Source organism: Pinus tabuliformis, chromosome J (genome assembly GCF_031772625.1).
Source record: "Pinus tabuliformis cultivar Carrire ecotype Pingquan chromosome J, CPIR1, whole genome shotgun sequence".
In the NCBI taxonomy this organism is placed as follows: Eukaryota; Viridiplantae; Streptophyta; class Pinopsida; order Pinales; family Pinaceae; genus Pinus; species Pinus tabuliformis.
The window spans coordinates 992,949,108-992,970,665 of record NC_142295.1 but is presented as its reverse complement, the minus strand read 5'-3'; the positions used below and the strand labels follow the sequence as shown (position 1 = coordinate 992,970,665).

Here is a 21,558-nt window from a genome sequence, read left to right as displayed (position 1 = left end):
TCACTTTCCACTCGAATCTAATTATTCCTACCCTATAGGGAAGCCATAAATATGACTAGTCTGTCGCAAAGTACCCTTGCAATTTGCTAGACCAGTCTATGCTAAGGGGTACCCCATAGGCTTCTGGAATGTCCACAATTACAATATTTATACACTTATGAACTTGATCATCTTTTGATAATCTAATAATAACATTCTTTAGTTCATTAATAGCTTGGATATGATATCTTTCCAATTGAATAATTTGTGGATAGGTTTTGTCCCATTTATCATTTATATTCTTTGCAATAGATAATGACATTACATTTACAAATGCACCAGAGTCGATTGAACAATTATGGACATTATAATTAAAATTTCAAATGTTAATAAAAACAAATGGCAAAGAGTGTTAGCTTCTAATGTTACAACATTCACTACAGATTCAAGGGGAGAAGAAGATTTACTTAACACCTTTTTAGAAGAAGAAGCTTTATCACTCATCAAAGGTTGTGAAAAGCTATGGACAATAAGTTCACACTACCCTGTGATATTTGCGAGCTTATAGATAGAAATGTTGGCTTGCATCTTCTTCATATATTACACTATGTTATAGTCAATCGTTTCACCTATAATAGGCAATCCTAAAGTGTTTGGAAGAGTGGCCCTATTTGACACTTCTGGAGTGGTGGGATTACTTTTGTTACTGGAGGAAGTGTTATTGGAATTAGTTGTGTTTCTAGACTTTCTCTGTGAATTCTGAGCAGGATTGAACGATGGTGAAATCCTTCTTAACAATTTCTCCTTTAATTGATGTCTGGTCAACCCCTGTTCAAAGTTGGGCCCATTACTCCTCAAATTGTATCGATCATCTTACTTCTGAGGAGGGGGCTCACTTTGTGGTGGCTCTTCAACATTCTTCTAGTTAGTGTTGTAGATACAATGAAATGAATTCACTACGTGTCCAATACCTTTGTTTTCTTCAGCTGCTGTAGGTTCTTATGTTTCTTCTATCTATTATGCCTGCTTGTCTGCTAATAGAGAATCCATAATGTGTGCCACCAGAGTGTTCATGTCATGGCTCCATTGAGAGCATGTATTTTCTGAATGGTATTCCTAGTGGAAAGAGAAATAATCACCCATGTCGATACTTTCTATGTTCATCACAACATTTGAGCTATGGGTCGACTTGGATGGTTGATTGGTGCTTTTATTACTATTCCTTTGAAAAGGGAAGGAATTGGGAGGCTTCCTACTAGTAGAAGCCTCCCTTGACCTTTTCTTTAGTTTTGATATTTTGTTGGTAAGCATCTTTACAGTCCTAGTCAAGCTTTCTATGTCTGATGATTCCTTTTCTTTAGCCTTACTAGAAGAAGGTTGCGCCTTCTTACTAGTTTCCTTGGATTCTTTTGATTCTTCATCATCCGTAATAACTCCAATCGCGTGTAAGTCCTTTTCAACGATGATCTCTTCCACAAAGTTTAATGCCAATGTTGCCTTTGTGACTCCTTTTACAAATTGGGAAATGCTAGTGGGAAAGGTAGTTGTGTAATAATTAATAGTGATTGAATCATGTGGTTGCATGCTTGGGGGAAACTTGTTTAATATGCAATTAACCTTTTGGTTTAAATCTTTCACTTTCTCTTTTTCCCCCATCTTGATGTTTCCGAGCTCTTTCAATAACATAGCGAGAGTCTTTTCATCAACAAATTTCTCGAGAAATAACTTCTTGAAATCCCCCCAATCTGGATTATATTGATTAGAAGATTGTGGTGCCATGTTGCTTCTCTACCTTCTAATGTATAAGGGAAAATTCTACAAGCAACATCATCATACCTCACCTCCAACATTCATAGATGCATGTAAAAATCATCGAGGTGATCTTCTTCCTTTGTCTTCTTATCTGGATCATACTTTGATAACAAATTTTCCGGATGTCTACGCATCTTATGAAGAATGTTCAGAAGAACAAGAGGCACTTGGAACATCCAATCCAATTCTTGGTTGACCATGTTCTCATCTCTGTGTTCCTCCTCCTTATCGAAATATAAGGATTCTTCTCCTTCACCATCTAATCCACCAAAGATGTCATTAGAAAGCAAAATGTTTTCCTTGTACCCCTTGTTAAGAGGTTGACGATGATCCTGATGTATTATACGTCTGTGGATTTGACCAACTCTTCAAGAGTGGCAAAGACAAAATCTTCCACTGTAGAAACTAATATACCAGTAGCAATTATTTCTTTCTTCTTTGGAAAATGTGAAATATTATGCGCTCCAAGAATCAATCCGATAGCCTTTATGAACTAACATGTTATAGGTCGAATTACCTAGATATGTTCATAGGTAACCTCGCAAGTTGATTCTCGGCTAGGTTGAGAAGATACCCCTACTTCAGGAATAAGAGTCAGAGTGGTGCTCAGAATATTGCTACCTTATCCAAAATAAGAATGATTTGGGTGTGTGGAGTTATCATCTATAAAAAATTGGCGGCCCTCATCTAGCGCCAAAATATTGATGGTGCTAGATACCACTAACATATAGGGGATCTCCCTAATATAAGGTCCCAACTAGACCTCACACTATTTGATGTAGAAATCCCATCTGAAATATGGCCTGACTGCCATTTAATTAAAGATATACCATGGATTTAGATATTAGCGCGAGAGAGAAGCACAAATGTCCTTTTGAATGAGCAAGCTAGTGTGCCTTGTGAATGTTCATTTGTAGATGTATCAAGGTTCTCTTTCTGCATAGGGGGGAACTAAAGTGAGCCTTTAAGAGAGAAGTAATAATACTACCCTAATGGATACACACGTGAAAGAGAAATGCTCATCTAACATCAAGCGAAATAGTTCACAAAGATGCGATGATCATTATAAACATAACAACACATTTCCAATGAGTAAGCACCAAAGTCACTGAAATAGTTCAATAACTCTAGTATAGATGAAAGCAAACATGAACCATAAACATTCAAAGAATAGTCTCAAAAACATTCACAATCCATCTGTGAAAATGTGCTAGCATCGAAGGCTTCAATATTAATAAAAAGTCCCAAGATACATAAATACAATGAACATCACTAGCTCCAATTGTGGAGCATTAGAGCCACTAGTTGCTCCCAAAAAGTACTAACTCTGCCTCTCAAATTCCTTATGGGAGAAGCCAAAGCTAAAATTCCTTTGCATGAGAAATGAGGATCTATTTATAACTTGAGGAATGACCTTTCACATCCTTGTGACTCTTGACTTTCCAACTTCTACTGACCTTTGGAATTCCATACAAATTTTGGTATTACATGTCTTTTGGAATTCCATGACTCTTTAGTTCATACATGAATCTTGGACTTTTAATTATTTGTCTGATCATTATAACAATACATCATTTCTTCCACATCATCAGATGATGAGAATTGACATGTCACTATCTGTGATGACTGAGACTAATAGTGACTAATGACATGGACTTTCTACACTGGTGACATGGCTGCTACTTGTATCTTCGTTCTTTGTGCAACTTCAATTGTTGATGTCTCTACCCTCCAAAGAGTCTTTGAGTCTAACAGAGTCTTCGCGCTGCTTTTATCATCAAGATTCAAATGTGTTCTTCATTCTTTCCATGCTTCCTTTGTATGTTCTATTTTCCCGATCTTCCTCATGCGTGCTTGGCATGATATTTCTAGAATACTTGTATCTGCAATCACTCATGACAAGCAACTATTAGCTTGAAATTATCCTATTCTACCATGTTTTCTACAGATTTCTTGTTCGTGCCTTTTCAGTGCACTCAAAGGGGGTAAAATGAGCTTCTGGGTGCATGTCTACACTTTGAAAGGCTGAAGGGCTGAAGAGGGAAGGATTTAGGGCTTTGACATGTGCTCATGCGCTCAAGAGAGGGATACAGTCAAGGCAGGGTGCATGGCGCAAGTCTAAAGGATGAAGGGGAAGGCTTTAGGCTTCCCTTGTGTGCTGTGCGCTCAAGGGAGAGATGGAGGGTGTAGGGTGCACTCCTGAAGTCTATTAAAGGATGAAGGCTTCAAGCCTTTGGGGTACACTCATGTGCTCAGGAGGTCCAAGAGGGCACAAGGACACTCTAGAAGGTTTAAGGATGATTCTTCATGCCTTTGGAGTGCACTCATGTGTTCAAAGGCTCCAAGAGGGTGCATGGTGCATTGTGGAAGGCCGAAGAGTTGATCTTAAGGCCTTTAGGGTGTGCTCATGCGCTTAAGGAGGGTGCACTTCTTCGAGTCAAAGGAGTGTGCTCAAGGAAGACTTAGTCTCTTGAAGGGCACAATTCAGAGCAAGGAAGGGGGAACAAGGCTTACATAGTGTGATTTGCGCTCTTGGAGGGCACAGGGTGCACTTCCAAATAATGAAGGATTCCCCATCAAGGCTTCAGAGTGCTCTCATCCGCTCTTGGCCTTAATGGGTTTGATTTGAAGCCAAATATTTGTCTAAGTTTAAGATGTAGGGCGAGGGGCGAACAACATGATTTTAGACATAAAATGATGTGTGACACATACCAACTCATTGAAAAAACTTAGACAAGCTTGAACAATGATAAATATATGTCAAAAGACCACTTCTTACACATTTCCCAAGTACAACGAGTGAAGTGTGTGTGAGTGCAACTCAAAAGTGTCGTTTTACAACAACAAGGACGTTATGACCATGAAATGTACCTAAATATGTTCTAACCAATGGGACGACACTTGATACCATTCAAGAACACTTGAAACACATAAAATAACATGGGACACCATTTGATGATCAAAGCGACACTAGGTACGACGATGATAGTAGGCTCAAAAATTCGAATGTAGTGAAAGTTTGGAGGGTGTTGTAGTAGCGAAAACAACTACCTAAATTGTGCTTTTTTTTCTTCTTAGGTAATGCCAAGTTTTTCTTCTAAGATTGCTTCTGGTGTGCTTCTAGTTTGGCTTCCTTGTTGTTTCCTTTCTTTCTTCCAGAATTGCTTCCTTGTTAGCCTCATGGTTTGCTTCCTTTAGTTGCAAGGTTTTCTTCCTGTTTAACACCTGGGTTTGCTTATTTTTTTAGGTCTAGGGTTTGCTTCCTTTTAGTGTTGGTATTTTCATCTTAATTAGCCTCCAATTTTTCTTCCTATTAAGCAACCAATTTAAATTCCTATTTAGATCCTGTAATAGCTCCAAGTATGGCTTCCAATTTAATGTCAAATTTTACTTCCATTTTAGAGCCACATTCTACTTCCATTTTAAAAACTCATGTTTCTTCCTTTATAACTTCCATTTATTAATTTAATATATATATATATTTCAATTAAATTAGTTAAGTATATCATGCCTCTTAAATAACTTATGATTATAGAGTAAGTCATATTTCATTTGAAATATTTTATAACATACCATTTATAAAGAATTTTTAGGGAAATGGACATCCTTACAAACAAACAACATCATTATACTAATTAAATATCCATCAAAATAAAATCTACAACATCCATTTTTTGTTTGAATTTCATCATTGAATCATTGGAATAAAGTATTACAAAGAGTAGCAATATTTTCTATTGGCTTTCCCGTTGGGAAACCGACCTAGTAGAAAGGTGTAATGTCTTGATATCACAAAAGTTCTATCTACTATCTGCTAACCAAAAGAATCTACCATAATGGACACTAGACAATGGTGGCTTGATGGTCAAGGCCTCATTACAATGTTCACCTTGCCTATGTACATACAACCAGATGTTGGTCCATGACCAACTACACAAAATGCAAGCTCAAATAATACATGTCAAAATGATACAAATCAATATGGTAAAGTAGGTGAAAATTATACATATGATAATAACAATGAAAAGAGGCATCATAATGATTTATCAACACTAATACATGATGGATTATGTATGATCAATGTCACTGGATACTACTAGCAAATTTCTCATCGACACCATCATGTCTATCATGATCTTCAACATCATGATAATCATCAATGTCATCATTTGCCTCGGTGTCCCCTCCATCTACCTCATCATTATCATATTGAATGTTAGAACCATACCCAACATAATCTAGATCGATATAAGGATGAACTAGATCTTCTGGAAGACCCATTCTCTGTAAAAAAAAACATTCCAAATGAAGAATTATTATTTATTTCATGCGATATTTAATATTTATGTTATATTTCTAATATTACAACATATGAAACAAAACCATAATCATATTACATCATATTAAAGTGCAAATATATACCATAATAAAATTTCAATTAAGTTACAACTAGGATGCCATTCCAATGATGTAAAACATCAAGGTACATAGAGGGCTTGGTTCTCTTGATTAAATGTCATTTCCATAGCCTCATAGATCACATAATCTACTAAAAATGTTGCAATCCTACCAATCCTGGAATCCTGAACTCCTGAACTCCTGAAAACTGTTAAGTTTTCTAAATTTTGAATGGGACCCGACTTTCTACTTTCTCCATATGAAATTCAATAAAGTTAGAACCACTCTCAAACAACCTGAAACAATTAACAGTAATGCTAAAAATTTAAATAAACTTCTCCTTTTAATTTTAAGAATTTAATATTACCATTAACTATTAGTGTACGTGACAATATCCTCAGAGTTCAATTCGCTAACTTTTAAAAAATAAGAGCTTATGACCAAGAATTTGATTATAATGTGATAACGACAAAGACAACGATAATTTCCAAATTATCACATTAATTTCAAAAAGGAAAACTCATGGTATATACTAGAAATATTATCACCAAGGATGGTTTTGGTGACATTATCGTGATAATTTCGATAATATTGTGATAAGTGCCAACATCGATTCAAATAAATAGAGGAGTAACCAAATGTAATTCTCTAATTCATAGCCAAGGGAATTTTGAAAAAAAAAATTGTATTGAAGAGTAATTTCACAAGAAGAGTAACTGTCTATTCAATTTTCAACTAGCTCAATAGTTTTAATCTATTACAAGAAAATTGGCAGTGAAGATATACGCCGAATTATCATCCAATGTTTCTATCTAATCAAATTAATTAGACATCTAACAAAATTTCAAAATGAAAACTAGAGTAACTCACTTGTTAACATCATAAACAAGGATTAACTAATCCCTTCAGTCAAAAGCTAGAAGATAGTGATATCTAGATAATTTTCTAGTAGTTGTAGTCTCACTAACAGTCCATATTTTAGCATAAAAATAAACGTATCATGTGTTTCCCACCAAATTAATCTAGAAGTTACAGGACATTGAGAATAAATACTTAAATGATGGCATAAGCGGAGAATATAATACATATCATCCACACATATATCAAAGATCATGAATACTTCTAATTTTTTTTTTCCGGAATGAAACCCATGGAATTACCTTTGAGAATAAATGTGAAGACCGAATAGAAACTTTTAAATGTCCATACTTTGTTCTGAATTGAGTCATGTCCTTGTGATTATTCCTTTTAGTTGGAAGGATTATGAAGCTAACATTGACAATCCCTAAAATTCCATATATCAGTAATAACTAGACCCTTCATTCTTCAAAATTCCTATTGTGACCATGCTCAAACAACACGCTACCCAAAATTCAAAACAAAGGTGGGCACACTTGCAGGCTAACAAAAATACACTACAAAAACATGATATTTGTTAATATATATAGATAAACATATCAAAGGATTTTGATTTACAATTGATTTTTTCTCCCAAAGATAAGATGTTTGTTGGCAAGTAAAAGAACAATTTCAAGTACTCAATAGTTTTTCCACACTCATAAACCAAATATATGATTACTAATTTACAAAGGTATCATAGGGCTAAGAACCTACCTTCCCAATGAGACTACAACATAGCTGCAATGACCTACACTTCGCTATTAAAAAAGTTCTATATGCCTCTCACAGGGTTGCAATTCTGGAATTAAAAACAAGGACAAAAAAGTGGGATCAATAGACTAAGATATCAAACAAACTAGAATGTATCGTTTTCTCAAGAATACTTTATTTACAAGACAACAAAACTATGTAATTGATGAAGTCAAATTAATGCTTTGATCAGTCTAAGTTCCACTATCAGAAAAGAGAAAACAATACTTTATTTACAAGACAACAAAACTATATAATTGATGAAGTCAAATTAATGCTTTGATCAGTCTAAGTTCCATTATTAGAAAAGAGAAAACAATACTTTATTTACAAGACAACAAAACTATGTAATTGATGAAGTCAAATTAATGCTTTGATCAGTCTAAGTTCCACTATCAGAAAAGAGAAAACAATTGAATCCCTCTATAAGATCATGCTGGACATACTTACGTAAATTATCTCATTTTTTTTGAATTAGAGATTCTTTATAATCATTCCCATAAGTGCATTATGTGCGTATATAATTTACAAAAATGGTCAATCCCAAGTAAAACCAATATTTTTCGACTTTAATGGATGATGACATATCATTAAATAAAATCTTGGGAGCTAAGCCTTACGAAGTCCTAATTCCACATGTCAGGGGCATCCATAGTTTGTACAATGGATAACTCTAAAATGGGATGTAAATATCAAATTTCCCCACCATATCCACCTAAACCAAAATATTCATGCCTTGTACCTGTAATTTCCATACTCCTTTTATGTTCAAGTTTTGGACATTCTCCAATACGATGTGTAAGTCTCGCACAGTAAGCACAACCCTTCACTCCACTAGCATTAACATTGGCCTCAACATTCTCCATAGGGTCATCAAGCATTGCTAGAAATGGAGGTATCCTTTATTTTGCCTCATTCAATAGATGTTTGAGATCAAGAATAGAAGTCTCACTTTGGTTATTGTTAATGAATATGGTTACAATTCTAGTTTTTCCACAAGTTACAGTCCATCCAATTCTATGCAAATATTTCTCTATCCCTGCAAGCATATCACAATTGAAAACATATTAAATGTCAGGAAAATCTAGCCCCTTCGAGCAACATCTGTTGCCACCAAGACATCCCTTTTGAAAGCTTTAAAGGATTAAATTGCATATTCTCTTTCTTCCTATTCCTTCCCTCCATGTGTTGCCACTGCTTCAACACCTTTTAAAAGAAGGTATTCATGGATATCATCAACATCTGCCTTGTTCTCATAGAAAATGAGAATAGGAGGGGGGAATTTTCTGCAAACACTCCAATAAATAAATAATATTTTCCTCTTGTTTTACATACTCAACCTCCTGTATGACATCCAAGTTTGTTGCACCAACCTTGCCTACATTTACAATCATAGGTTTCACCAGATTACCTTTTGTGAAAAATTGAATTTTCTTTGGCATAGTTGCAGAAAGAGAAGAGTTTTCCTTTGAGCTTTGAAATGATAAAAAACTCTCGTATTCCATCTTCAAAATTGAAATCTACCAACCTATCAGCCTCATCTAGGGTAAGATACCTGCCACACAACATTACTCATCATTTGGCCATATTTTTCATAACTAATATTAAAAAGTTCCAAAGGTGATAAGAATGCATAGGCAAGAGGTGGAGATAAGATAAGATAACATAATTTTGCTAATGTACAATAACTGATAACAAAAGTAGGCCAACAGGACTAAATAAGTTACAAAGTAAGGGGTATAAAAGAAACTCCTATATCTCTAACAATAGAGGAAAAGTATAGGCTAAGATCTAAGATATAAGAACAACATATGAAATGAGTGCAAATAGAAATCTCTATCATAGAAAGGGCATGCAAAAAAAAGAATGAGAGCAATATAGTACCAAAAAGAAAGATAATTTCCAGATTTGTAACTACTTTACGCTCAATATTTCATTCCTTCGAATAGGTTTGGGATACATCAAAACATTTGAAAATCTTTTAAAAAGTGGCATGACAAAATAAAATTACTATCCAAAAGGTCATTAAATAAAAAGCTTCAAAGGCAAAAAAACATATTGAAAGCAACAAATTTATGATAATAAATTATCAAGTAAATAACTACTAAGTGGAAGAAAATATGATGAAAATCCTGAATCTATGGTATCATTATTCAATTATTAAACCAAGGAAAAAATAATTAATATTTACTTAACCATGCAAGTTAGCATAAATGAGGAATTTTGTGCCTGAATAAATGTAGATATCAACTAATAGACCAATATTAAAAAGTTATTTTTTTCTATTATCCCTTTGTTTTTTCTGTAAGTGAGTTTTAAATGGATGCCATATCCATCACGCAAATTTGAATGGTCAACATTTCGTCGTATCTTGGGAAGGATGGTGTGGGCTGGTCCATTCCTTATCTCCATGTGGAATGCCAAGGTTGAATTGTGACTATTCAATGCACAAATATTGTTCAAGGTTTGAAAAGTGGGAAAATGCATAAACAAATTTGCTCTTTGTTGAGGCAAATTACTGGTTTTTTGGATTGGATTCTGTTGGGTTGGGATTTTGGTGGTGATTTAGTGCTCCCTAGGCAGTTCTTTTGGTCTCATGATGTGGCAGTATTCAATGGTTTTCTCTATGTCTTATTCCTGAGACAATTGGGTTTACTCTAGTGGGAGATTGTTTTCACTGCAAGTTCTCTCGATGTTTATGGTGTTGAGATGTGCTATGTTCTTGATGTTGGCTCTATCATCCTCCAAATCCTGTCACCGAGATTTGTTCATGAAATTCGTTGTTCTCAAGACCTTTTCCTTTGGCATCTCTTTTCATGGTAAGCTTGACTTATCACTCTTTTCATCTGTGGCTTTTGGACCATACTTTCTCACCTGATTTGGGGTCTACTTGTCTAATTTCAAGACCTGTAGCACCCTTCGGTTCAATATTTTTTCTGGTATTTTCTTCTATTTATGGTGAGAAATGGTTAACTATGGGCAATAACATTGCATGGGAAACATGACAAGCTCTTCGACGGTAAGAATATATCAGCCAAGTCAACAAAAACACATTAATGGTAATTTCATGCAAACTTACTAAAATTTAGTAGGCTAGCATTACCCATAATGCCAACATTATGAACCTTCTCTTGCTCTAGAAGCAGAGAATTGATTCTTTAGAGTCAAAATCTAAAATACTTTGTAGTGTTGTTCTCTCATAGCAAGTGGAATTTCTCTCCATTACATCCAACAACCAAGGAACACAAAATTTGGCCCAAACTAGATCAAAGGAAGATGTATATACTCACCAAATGTGTTCTCCTATGGAGATTGAAGCACCAAACTCTCCTCAAAAAGACGAAGGGCAGGAAGAAGGCAACAATGTCCCTCATTGTCATTAGTTTGAATGTTCTTTTGAGTATTTGGTATTATGGGTCAATATGTCAGGAAATTTACATGCAAAAATACTTGTAACTCTTGTTTAGAAGTGTCCTTTATGTCCTATGATGTCTATCTAGAATTACATTCTATTTTGAGGAAGTCTCATGAACCCACTTAGATATATTTTGTGTTAAGCTTGGTGCAATTGATTTTTAATAAATATAGTGTTCTATTTGGGTTTGTTTTTGAAAGGTAAAATATAATTAAGATTCACTTTACTATGCAACTTAACATAAATGGGGAATTACAGGCACAAATAAAAGGAAATATAGACTGATAGACCAATATTATAAATCATTTTTTGTTGATAATAATGGATTTCATCCAAAAGTGTTGGATCCATCGGTGAGGAATGAGGGGTTTGTCACCAATGACCAAGATTCAATTCCTAGCGGGGTTTCCAACCCTTGAGGTTTCCATAAGGCCGACACTTAGAGGTGGTGGTCAAGCATGTGAGGCTTACATTGCACTCCCTACGCACATATAAGTGGATCAAAGCCCAATATCTTGTCATCCATAGGATCAGGCACTAACTATTATGACTATGGCCATAATATTTTTTAACCACTGGATCAAGAAGTAAAGATGGATCAAAGGTCATAGTAAGCAAGTAGAAAACCAAGCTCAATTACAATGGAAATACCAAACTAAATGCATTTTTCCTTTTCAAGTGTGGTTGAGACAGTGCATGCCAATTTACATCTCTAAACATGTGACTAAATATATCATACATGTACATACAAGGTAATTTTTAGAGTGTTGACATTCTCAACTCAGCACTAGTGGAACAGAGCATGGTTACAATGGGAATCCCTTGTTGTTTTTTGCTCATATTTGTTGGAACATTGACACCATGTTATGCATTAATGTTTGCTGATGTTTTTTGTGCTTTGATGTTGCTCATGCAACTCATGGATGAATAGATTAGCCAAGATATACATGATTTTTTCTTGATACATTTTTTAAGATGTTCTCTATGATACATTGTTTGTGAGACATTACGATGTGAAGAATCTTTCACAAGAATAATCTAAATTTAATAAATAAAAGGGTTAAAGTTAAAACTTAGGAAAATATTTTTTGTTTTAATTGGTAGTGGTGCCACCTTAGTTTCTACTTTTTAATAGTGTTCAATTTCTTCAAATGTTAGTGTTATTTTGGTAGAGGCTGAGTTGGTTTCATTTCAAAACTTTATGCCAATATTTTCCTAGCTTTAGCAGTGTTTCCACTGGAAACAAATAGTGAGGTTACAAAATGAAATAGTGATGTTGTAGGTCATGAGGGAGTGCGTTTGTCCATCAGAGATGAGGTCAGAGTAGATAGGTATTTTCTTCCTATTGTTGCTAGACATGAAATGGATTTTTTAGAGGCAACATTGGCATGTTGAATGAATCATTTTCAATGTTCGGTGGATTTGTTTCTATTCCTTTTTGTAGATATATTCAACAAGATACAATTTGTATTTTACATAATTTTACATAAGATAAGATAAGACAATTTTATTAATGTCCCAGATGTTTGCACAGGGTTTATTCCATATTTTTTTTATAAATGTTTGCAAATTATCCTTGAAATTCATGGCCTGAAATGTTTATGTAGATTACCTAGATATGAAACATTTTATTTTTTATGCCCTAGGTTTTATCTATCTCCCACCAAAAAACTAAAGACTTTGGATAAATTTTGGCAATATAAACAACCGCATGACAGGACTAATCATAACAAACTGAATTGTAAGCTTTGATGAAAGTTCTATTTGTGGTAGCTTTTTGTTTAAAAATGATAGCTTGAAAGAATCATGAGAAAATAATGTTACCCCCATCCAAAGTCTCCCTAGAGATTTAGTAACGAGAGCATGCATGTTTGGAAGAAGGTGAACAAAAGAAATAAAAACAAAATGCTATGTCACCTGAATTGCAACTAGAGGAGTAGGAAGGTTGTGGAACATTACATTGGGATGGGTAGTAAAATATCAGTAAAGCAAAAGAATGCACACACATATAATGAGGCAACATGTTCTATTGCAGACCAAATTATAAAATCATTTGTGTAAAAGAAGATCTCAAGGTGGGATTGATAAGAGCACATCATGTCTCTAATGGAAGTAATGAATGGAGTATACTTCCAAAGAGTTTTTGGTAAATGAACTAAGTACAACCCTATTCTTTTGAACACTGAAACATAGAAGGTCTAACTTTTGAATTCCAAAATAGTAGAGTTCACAACTAATAAAAACATAATTGAATATCAATACAAAGATAGAGTGGACAAAACAATGTCCACATGTAAGACTGTAGCCAAAACCTACACCAAGGATAATACGATATAAGATAAGTATATTCATAGTAAAGTTATAAAAGGGAAATAAATTGAGCATTAAGTTGGGAAAACAAAGGATAAATATGGTTATGAATATGATTAAACACATGGCAATGAAAAAAGTTAAATTGGAGGGGATTCCACAAAGAAGTTAAGTATGCCTATTCTCTACATTACCAGAAATTTAATGGACATGCAGTGCTTCTAGAACAAACAACCCAGGAAACAATACTAAAAAATAGAAAACAACATATGATGGAAATGTTCCGTTTAATGCCCGTGAATTGGGGGTATATATGACTACATTCACATGATTTACTGTACAACAACAATAACTACTGGGATGATGAACTTCACATTAGCATTAGTAATATCAAACATATAAAACTAAACATTTTGATACATTAAGCTTTAGAGATCCAACAACAACTCAACATTTCAATAGTGAAACCCTAACAAACTAAATAGAAAACATCATCGAATGTTAAGAAAAACATTCACATAAATATGCTGAACATACTAAAATGATCACTGCAATTTATTTATTTTTCACAAAACGATCCCATTTCTTGATTGTATTTCATCAAATAGATAATCATAAATGCATTTTTCCTAACACATTTGACTAGCCGTAGCAATAATATATATATATATATATATATCATTTTTTTTTTTGATTTTATTATTATTTATTATTATTTTTTACCGCATGGCTTTAAAATACGTTCTAGAGAATTTCATTATCCTAAAACCATAAATAGTCTAATCTTTGCAGTTCTGGATTGACCAAGCATGAAGAGCGCAAATAGCCCACATATATTTGTTAAAAAAATAACCTAAACAATATTCACTAAAAGATAAATGACAGGGCTTCCAACTATTCCAAATCACTTATGTCTCTACAAACCCTAAGAATGGACAAGTTACATTTAACAACCTAAATATTATTCTTTTCCTTCTTCCGGATGCACGCCCTTGTCTCCCTATGTATTCAATTCTTTCTCTCACATCTTTTTATATTTATTTAGTGTGTTGTTGAACGATATTTGGCGCCTAAGTGGTTGTACCATGGTTAGATTTACCTTCACCCCAACTTGGGAAGAGGTTGGTCCTCGTTAGATTATCTTTAAGATGGAGAATCACTGATGCCCAACACATAATTTTTGACGTAAGTGTTTTATATGATCAACTTTGTTTTGGTTGGGAGATATTTTTGAAAAATATGTGAAAGGGATACTAGGGAATTCCGTTAGATTTATATTTATATTTATCAAGGGATAAGTGATAAAACAATATACTCATGTAAAAGTAAAATATCAAATTTCGTAATAGAGAAAAGGAAAAAATACTTAAATTTAACCATTTAAATTAAGGAGGATAAGAATGAATTAAGGATGACAAGAATGAAGATCAATCTTGTCCGAAAGGATATTTGAAAATATGATTTGGGGAATTCCACAAACAACCAAAGTGAGGTGTATATTCTTTATCAAGGTTTTATGTAATTGAAATTATAATTAAGAAATTGATCATTATTTGAGACTCCAGTCTCATCATTAACTTGATGAACTCAAAATTAATTGTTCTTAATAGCAAATTAGCATCTATTATAGCCTAAAAGTAAATCTCCAAACTCGAAAAGCTTTTGTTCTACTAGGTTCTTAGAGAGCATAATAACCAGGCTTACTCATTAGCCAATGAAGAAACTATGCTCAAAATGGATGCTATTTAGAAAAATGGAGATATGCAACATCAAGTAATATTGTGATCCTTAGTGTTTATTGGTTATGGTGACCCATTACATGCTAATCAAATGAATTATGCTAGGGCACCATTGTCACTTGATCCCAAGAAAGGGACTAGGATATGAAAGGACGTGCCCATCCACTATGCAATAAATTATGTGGTTGTCAAATATGGTCCATAAATTAAACATTTATGTGGGGAGAGGAAAAATTATAGGTCACCTATGGATGGTAATGAACCTATTTTCCCTTATGAAAATATGGGTAGGTTTGTAATTTTTGTTTTTTTTGTTTCTATTTTTGATTTTAAACTGAGCATTGAGTTGATTGGTCTTGTCAAATACTCAAAAAGGATTTGTCCCTCCAATCCTCCTTTTATTTTCTTTTTCCTGTGTGGTGGTAGTCTTAATTATGTCAATACCCGGAGTCTTGGATTTTGGAAATTCCTAGATACAAGCATGCCATGGATAGCTATCCTCCTCCTAGAGGGTTTTATAGTGACAACATGCATGAGATAAGGAAGGAGATGGGACACCTATCTAGTCAATTGGAAGGCTTGCTGTTGGTACTATTTTATTGCCATTCTTTTCTTCTAAAAATCCATGATTTATCTATCATTTTCTTCCATAAACCCCTCATAGTCCATTGAAATTGATTAATGAAGCATTATAATTGTTATTTTACATTAAATTTAATTTATGGGTTTTTATGTTAAAAATTGGAAATTTTCAACAAAATTACGGGATGTCATGACTTCCTATAATTGGTTTATGTTGTGACATGTGGCATGGCAAGAAAATCAGAACAGAAGATAAGGACGTGATATAGGATGTACATACATGGTGGAAAATCTATTTAGCATCGAATTTGGAGCTCCTGAATACATGGTCAATGCTGGTCAAACCCAACCTTTTTGGTTGTAAAAGCATAAAAAATCTGAAGTTACCTAAATTGATTTCGTTTTGTTTTAGAAATCAGCTAGGATTAGGAAAAACGAAAATAGCCTTTTTGATTGTAAAAGCAGAAACATCTGAAGTGATAATGAATGTACATTTGGTTGTAAATTTTAATAAATAAGAGGAACGCTGGTAAGGAAAAGAGATTAGACAATCGCAGACTTGAGACTGTAAGCGTATTCCAGAACTCTGTTTTGAATTTAATCGATTCTCAGAACTTAATCAAAAGGCAGAATTTCATATGGTGTTTATGACTTAGCGTTCTTATCATCTGAAGTTTTCTAAGTGTGCCATCAAAACGTGGAAGGGCCCTACGTGAAGATTAGTACACTTTCATTTTTGTTTCATAGGATTTAGTCTTCAGATCTGAATAGCGTTTGATGTTATTTCATTGCTTGTGAGTTGATCAGTTTGATTAGAAGTTCTTGCGATTGTTATTTTATGATTCAGAGTAATACCTTGGAAATTCAATTGCAAAATTATTGAATCAAACTTTGTAAAAGGTTTAATTGAACATTGAATTTCAAGATATCTCTATGGACTCTGTTTTCACGAATTTGATCTTTGGTATGCTTAGCAGGGAAAATTTTAAGAACCCCCCCTAAATTTACATGTTTAATAAATGGGCGAATCTCCATGGTATATAGGAAAAATGGAAGGCGATTTTATCAATAATATGATATGTATATATAATTTTTTGGTGAATCTCTCACCAGGCATGGCGAATATTTTTTTTTTAACACGGTCGGTTGCTTTTATATTATAAAAAAACTACTAGCAGCGAGTGCTGTTACATAGAGTGAAAAAAAGAGAGAGAGAGGAAGTCCAAAATGGGTGCGCAGACCCTGACTTCTTGAGATTAAACTTGCAAAAGATAAATTGAAATAAGTAGCGGCTATATTGCCTGACAAAAAGACCAGCGAGTAGGCAAAATTTACTGGACATTTGGCTGATTACCAAAACTGGTTGACCGAGTCTTCGACCTGAGGTTCCTTTTTGAGGCTTGCTCTGGTTGATGCCTCAGCTTGCATGCTCTGGGTGATGTTCTTAATGTGAGATATAGCCTCCTCCATGTGCTTACATTTCTCCTTAAGGCTCTCGATCTCTGCTCTTTGCTTTTCCAGTTTTTTCCTCTTGGATCGACTATCTGCCTGGAAGTCTTCTTTAAGTTCATTAAAGTGCTTGATGAACCTAGCGATCATGAAACAATGCTGTTTGCAGAGTGTGCAAGTGTTGTTGCCAAGCACACGATCCAGCGGGTTCTCCGGATGATCTCGGCCTTCCTGAGGCTCGTTCTGCATTCTATTTTCTGAAGTCTCTGCCATGGCTAGGAAGACAACCTTAAAGGAGAGGAGAGTTAGCGATAAATGAGCCTGTAAATAACACAAGTTATACCTGTATGCTTTAGAAGGAAAGCGCACTTCAATGTTGCTTTGGGAGCTGCCTCGCTTGTTGCAGAGCTTCTGGATCCAAATGTGTGACGAAGGATACTTGGGAGAGCAAGGATGCTTACTGCTTCTGGTGCTGAGGGCTTCTGAGGGCAGGGAGCCGAGCACTGCTTCTCTGCTCTGCTTCTAAGAGGGAGAAAGAGTTCTGAGGTGATAGAGGGGAGGAGGGGGAGTATATAACATCGAGGAAGGCTGGGCGTGCTGGAGGAGTTGTCTGACAGCTTATACTGCTATGGGATTGCTTTGACATATATGCGCTCATTTTCTCTGATCTGTCCACTCTGTCTGCTGACGGCCTTGGAGGCGAAAAAATCCGCTTCGACGTTGTTTTCCCTTAAGACATGCTTGAACGTTGGTTCTCCCATATTCCTGAGATTATCCTGTATCCTAAGCTTTATATTGCTAAGGGCTGCTTTATTGAACTCTGTTCCCGAAACCAAGGCTGCGATAACAATGGCCGAGTCCCCCAGAATGATTGCATTTCTGATTCCCAATCTGTTCAGAATCGAGGTGCCGAGAAGGAGGCTGTACGCTTCAGCCACATTGTTGGAGACTTTCCCCAGACCCCATTCATAGCTTAGGATAGTTTTCCCAGTATGGTTTTTTATGATGCCCCCTGCTCCAACTTTCCCTGGGTTATTCTTGGAGGCGCCATCAAAATGGAGTGTAGGGCACTTCTGGTCTAGAATCCACTGGTTAACCTCCTCCTTGGATCCTCTGAGTTTCCAGTGCATCCTTTTCTTGTGTGCTTTTGCTTGAGAATATTGATTTTTGGTGTGACTGAGGCTGAATTTATTGTACCAATCCATCTCTTCTTGATGCCAGCTTGATTGATCTGGAGGGGCTATGAAATTTGTGCTTATTGTTTCAGAGATGGTGGTAGTTGTTTTAGCGTGGATACTGGCCATGTTGGGCTTTTTGTTATTGAAGACATAGTTGTTCCTGGCTAGCCAAAGATGCCAGCATAATGTGGCTGGAATACATTTCCATATTCTACTGATGTTGTGTTTGCCTTTCCTGGGAAAGGGATAACTTTTCCCCCAATTTTTCTGAAGAGAGGAGATCTGATCAAAACTTTCGCTAATTTCCATGGGGCTTGTCACCTGCTTCCAGCAGCTCTGAGCAAAGGGACAGAGTAAGAAAATGTGCTGAATGTTTTCCTCCTCTGCCCGACAGAAGCAGCACATTGATGGTCCCAAGATTCCTCTTTTCCTTAGATTCTCAGCAGTGAGGATCTTGCCTTTCAGGAGGGTCCAATTGAAATGTTTAATCTTTGGAAGACACTCTGATTTCCAGACAGTTGTGAAGAGGTTCCAATTTGCTGAATGGGTTGTGGCCTGCAGTGTTTTGTATCCCTCTTTTACCGTGAATTTCCCTCCACTGGAGTCCCAAATATACCTGTCTTCAATCCCCATATTGATAGGCGCGGAACCAGAGAGAGAGGACTTGAGATTGGACCAAAGATCTCTGAGGTCAATGGGAGTTTGTAGATCCTTCCAGTCCTGCCATTTGTTTTGGTTCCATATTGATATATCGAACAAGGTGGCTAGATTTCTTTCTTCCATCCATATCTGCAGAGGTCGAAAAGCTTGGAGAAGGATTCTCGGCTGAGAGCCCATAATTCTATTTGACCAAATACTAGTGTCCTTGCCATTTCCGGGAAGTTTGGATGTGTTTTCTCGGAATTGGGGAAGAACTTTTTTAATGAGTTTCCATACCGGGGTGCAGGGTCTGTCCACTATTGATTCAGTAAGAAGATTAGAGTTCGTGCCTCTGAGATATTTCCTTTTTATGGCCTCCACCCACCACGATCCTTTGCCAGAAAGAATTCTCCAGATCAATTTAAAACCCAAAGCCCAATTGGAGAGGCTTGGAATTTTAATGGAAAGGCCTCCCTTTTCATATGGTAGGGTTACCTGGTCCCATTTGACAAGGCTAAATTTTTTGGACTCCTGTTTTCCTCCCTGCCATAGAAAACTTCGCAAGATGAGTTCCATATGTTTATGAGTGCTGGCCGGGGCCATGATGACCGCATATTGATAAATTGGAAGGGCTGAGAGAATGGACTTAATGAGGATCGTTCTGCCTGCCAAATTGAGCCAAGACACTCCCCAACTCTGAAGGAGGCCTCTCATCTTTTCTATGTGTTTGACCCAAATCTCAGCCTTGACTGTTTCTTTGGCAAGAGGCAGACCTAAATAGGAAAAGAAGCTCCAGTTCCTTTGCACTGGAATGTCCAGTATCAAAGATATTCTTTGCTGTATTTGAAGGGGGACATTCCAAGTATATATCTTGCATTTTCTATTGTTCAACTTCCCTCCTGAAACTGCTAGAAAGGCATCCAACACTTTCTTGAATCGTTTTGCCATTAAGCTGGAGGCTCCCCCAATGAGAAGTGTGTCATCCGCGAAAAGCGAATGGTTGATCTCTTTGATCCCTCTTTCTATACAGATTCCAGTGATCTCTTTTTGTCTGCGAAGATGTTCTAGATGAATACTCAATGTCTCAGCCATTATGATGAATAAGAATGGGGAGAGAGGACAACCTTGTCTCAGCCCCCTGGAGCTTCTAAAGTATTTGCTGGGGCGACCATTAATCAAGGGAGCGGTCCAAGGGTTGGAGATGCACCCATTGATAATGCTTATGAAATTTTTTGAAATCCCGATTTTTTTGAGTGCTGCTGTTAGGAAGGAGTGGTCCACTCTGTCAAATGCATTTGCCATGTCGAGTTTGATTATCATCCCTCGTTCTCCTCTGTTTAGACTGCTGTGGATAGCTTCTTGAATCAATATGACATTGTCGGTGATTTGCCTGCTCGGAACAAAGCCTCCCTGGTTTTCAGATATTAAGACAAGAAGGAGTTTTTTTAGCCTATTGGCTAGAATTTTTATTACAATCTTGTAAGAAACATTACATAAGGATATAGGGCGGAACCTATCAAACGAGAGAGGATTCGCTTCCTTAGGAATCAGGGCTATGTGGGAAGACTTGGAATTTTCTCCCATCTTATGATTTTTGAAAACATTCTTTACCATCCGCACAAAGTCTTTTTTGATTGTTTCCCAATGATTTCGATAGAAGGCAACCGTGAACCCATCCAGACCCGGGGCCTTATCCTGCTGCATACTGAGGGTTGCTGCACGTATTTCCTCTTCTGTAATGTCCTAGTCCAACTCTTTGTTTTTAGTATCTGATATTTTTCTCTCTACTGCACTAAGAAATTCATAGCTGTCCATTTGCTGAGGAGCAACGGAAAGAAGGGATTTAAAGTGATTGAAAGCTGCTTCTTTAATTTCTTCTTGGTCGATAATCTCTTTTCCCTCAACCTCTATTTTGTCTATCTGGTTTCCAGCTTGCCTGAGTTTGATATTGTTGTGGAAAAAGGATGTATTTTTGTCTCCGGCTTTCAACCAAAGGCATCGGGATTTTTGTCTTTGGTCCTCTTCCTCTACTCTATTTTGTCGATAGAGTTCCCTATACATTTCTTTTTCCTGCTCTAAGTCTTCACTCTTGTGTTGTATGTACTCTTTATCTTTATGCCACTGTTCCATCTTCGTGAGTAGATCTGATTTTTTTTTTTTTTTTTTCTAATTTTCCAAGATCGCTGCTTCCTTTGCCCATTGTTTGATGACTTCTCTTAGGTGTTTTAATTTCGTTTCCCAGATATAGTAGGGCGATCCGTTTACCTCCTTGGCCCACTGGTTTTGAATGAGGGTGCGAAATTCTTCTTGAAGATCCCAAATTTTATTATATTTGAAGGGGAGTGGCCCCAAATTTCTGCCTTTGTCCAAATTTAGGAGCACAGGCTTGTGATCTGAGGCCGAAGCG

The 21,558-nt window shown here is 35.9% G+C and overlaps 1 pseudogene; it reads right to left on the bottom strand.

Moving 5' to 3' along the window:
- Positions 1–8,531: 8,531 nt before the first annotated feature.
- Positions 8,532–17,607, bottom strand: LOC149230172 (DEAD-box ATP-dependent RNA helicase 35 pseudogene; annotated as a pseudogene).
- Between the last annotated feature and the right edge of the window lie 3,951 nt (positions 17,608–21,558).